Consider the following 3,660-nt stretch of genomic DNA (forward strand, 5'->3'; position numbering starts at 1 on the left):
CCTGCTCTTCTCCTACATGATGTGACTCATGTTGTGACTCCTTTGACATGGCACCGAGCACTTCAGGGTGGTCTGGAAAGACCTTTGGGACGGGATTCTCTCAAGTTCAGCTGGATGAAAAATAGCTAATATCTTTCTAGAAAATAAATCAAATAAACCATCGTTTTCCCAAGCCATGAACCCATGACACAGCTGCACATAATCCTTGGTGGCCAAATATCTTTTCCTGAGATAGATATCAACTAAAGAGACAGTAGTACAGATTTACATTTAATGGACATTTTATGAGTTCCACTTCTTGGAAAATGCCTGGGGAGCAAACGACAAAAAACCCTCAAGGTGGGGGCTATGATGCAGAGGTGGTATTCAGCAGGTTCTGACCAGTTCTGGAGAACCGGTAGCGGAAATTTTGAGTAGTTCGGAGAACCGGCAAATACCACCTCTGGATGGCCCCGCCCACATCTATTCTCTGCCTCCCGAGTCCCAGCTCATCGAGAAGAAATGGGGATTTTGCAGTAACCTTCCCCTGGAGTGGGGTGGGAATGGAGATTTTACAGTATCCTTCCCCTGCCACGCCCACCAAGCCACGCCCACAGAACCGGGAGTAAAAAAAATTGAATCCCACCACTGCTATGATGGCATAATTGATGGTCTGGCTGATTTTTATTTAAAAAAAGACCCACAAGCTTGATTGTTTTGACTATACTCTGTGAATAGTCTTGTTTATCTGGAAACATTACAGAGCCAGAAGTATTGCAGGAGAAGTCAGGATCTTAAAAAAAGATAAGTGAAACAAAACATTGGTTCACACCTGTGAGGCTTTGATGTGTTGTGTCAATTTTGCAATAATTCTAAATGGGGGAATAGTGCAGTCATTGGATGTAGGTCCATTTGGGATGGACTCAGGGGTGGGCTTCAGATCCTATAGCAACGGGTTCGCTGCCCTTTTGCTGGCTGGGTGTGGCCATGGTGGGGGTGGCCTAGTTGGTAGCCTGCACCATGGCAGGGGAGGTGTTTTTTGCCCTCCCCAGGCTCCAGAGGTTTTCCTCGAGCCTCCGGAAGGGCGAAAGCTGCTTTCCCCAGGGTCCAGAGGCCAGAAACAGGCCCCTTTCCAGACTTCTGGAACTTCCCGGAGGCCCGTTTTTCGCTCTCCCCAGGCTCCAGAGGCTTTCTTCAAGCCTCCGGAAGAGTGAAAACAGCTTCCCCCAGGCTCCAGAGACCCTCTAGAGGCCAGAAATAGGCCCGTTTCCGGTCTTCTGGAACCTCTGGTAAGTCCGCTTTTTCCCAGACCCTCCGGGCGGCCCCTGCACTTACCTGGAATGATGAACAGGCCATGTGGAGACTCCTGGGAGGGGCAGGGCAGGGGTGGGAGGGTGGGGCAGGGTGGGCATGGCCAGCCAGGTGTGGCATTTGGGGGTTCACTGAACCCCAGCAATCCTTGGCTAGAGGATCGCCCAAACCCTGCCAAACACCCAGAAGCCCACCCCTGGATGGACCAAGGGAAAATTCAACTTCTAAAAGCCATTTCCTGGGGAACAATAGTGTACAGAATTTGAGTGAACTTTTTGTCAAACAAGGAGGTTATTTTTATACATGTGCATGACTTAAGAATAGATACATATCCTTTTAATAAACCTTCACCAACTTGGTATACTCCAGGTGGGTTGGACCAGCTCCCATGCTGGCCAAACTCATAATGGGGGGGGGGGCATTTCATTCAGGAAAATTGGTTTAAATCATATTTACTGAAAGCCCCAAAGCGCTCTTGATGCTACAGTAAGCAGAACCACCCATTTTGGCTGCAGGTGGCCAACAAAGCTTCCTGCAATATTTTATGAGCATCCAGTGGTTGTCCAGATGTTTCCTGCCTACATTTGGTTGACCTAAGAAAACCAGTACTCAGAACAGCCACATCGGTACATTTTGATGACTGTAGGCAAAATGCCACCTACATTCCTGGAACTGGCATATACGGCAGCCATTTAGTGGGCTACACCTTTTAAACTGGTAATTTCAAAGGCTACGTCACGGAGGACAACAAACACTGGGGTGAGGCTCTATAGAAATCAGGCACAAAGGTGTGTCGCTTGCTCATATAACAGCAGCCCTGCTTAACTACAGAAACAAACATTCAAAGTGTGAGAATCCAGCTGGTAGCCAAGTTAAAGACAGCATCTGTTTATCTCTCCTTATCTCTCACAGGTGGGACACCTATGCCTGACAAACCAGACATGACTTTTGGGGATGGTAATAGTTCCCAAATACTACGTCATGGGTGTATACTAAATTTTTCTCTATTATTTGTCTGCAATCCCTTACTTACCTAATTTTGGAAAGAAATGTGTTTCATTTCATGTTTCGTTAGGAGTAGCAATTTTTTAATGTGCAAAGGAGCTACGACAGAAATACATAAAGCTATGCACGGCATGGAAAATGCGGGCAATGTTTTCAGCCTGGTTTCTCTTTCATTCTCCATCACAATGCTAGAATTTGAGAGGCATCCATTAAAATTAAATGTGGGAAGAGCCATGAAAAGAAGTAATCCTTCATGGAATGCATAGCTAAATGGTTGCACACACCCACTGCTATCAGATGTGCTGATGGCCACACTTTGAAAAGAGGATTGGGGGGGATCAAGCAAGCAGCGGCTATTAGTTCTGATGGTTCTTTATCCCTAGAACTACAGTCAACATCCCTCAAATCCTTGTTGCTCAGGAGTGACAATATGACTTGTTCTTTTTCCATGTCCCTCAGCTCCCTGAATATGTCCGTTGGGGTTCAGAAACCAGGACTTGATTCTGGCAGATTCTTCTCATATTCTTGGGATCCTAATGAAACCAGTAGTAAATCCATCATTGTGATTTTCTTAAAAAGCAGTAAAGATAAAGGTGCCCCTTGCACATATGTGCTTGTCGTTCCTGACTCTAGGGGACGGTGCTCATCTCCATTTCAAAGCCAAAGAACCAGTGCTGTCCGAAGACGTCTCCGTGGTCATGTGGCTGGCATGACTCAATGCCAAAGGCGCACGGAACGCCATTACCTTTCCACCAAAGGTGGTCCCTATTTTTCTACTTGCATTTTTTACGTGCTTTCGAACTGCTAGGTTGGCAGAAGCTGGGACAAGTAACGGGAGCTCACTCCGTTACGCGGCACTAGGGATTTGAACCGCTGAACTGCCGACCTTTCGATCGACAAGCTCAGCGTCTTAGCCACTGAGCTACTACATCCCTTTAAAAGCAGTAAGGTGGGCCAATTGGAGGGGACTTAGGGGTTCTCAACTGGTGAAAATGTATTCTGTATGGTTCTTGGTTTCGAGATACTAAAAGAGAGTAAGCTGCACACTCTGGCCAGTTATCTAAGGCCATCTTATGGGTGTGCGTGATTAAGGCACCTCACTAGAACTAAATCTGACTGTCTGGTCCAGAAATTTAGTAAATTCCTGCAGAGGAATTTCCCCTAGGAAGTGAGATGGCAAGCCTTCTTGGTGGTAGTCCCTTCCATTTGGGACACCCTTCCCCTCTGTTGCAGTGTTTCCCAACCTTCGTACATACTATTGTTGGCACTATCTTTGCTTTCTTTTGCCAGAGTCATCATTATTTCTTCATTCTGAATCTTTGTACATTTGTAATGGGTAAACAACTTTTCTCCTACCCTGTTTCC

Source organism: Pantherophis guttatus, chromosome 10 (genome assembly GCF_059756535.1).
Source record: "Pantherophis guttatus breed Tessera chromosome 10, ASM5975653v1, whole genome shotgun sequence".
In the NCBI taxonomy this organism is placed as follows: Eukaryota; Metazoa; Chordata; class Lepidosauria; order Squamata; family Colubridae; genus Pantherophis; species Pantherophis guttatus.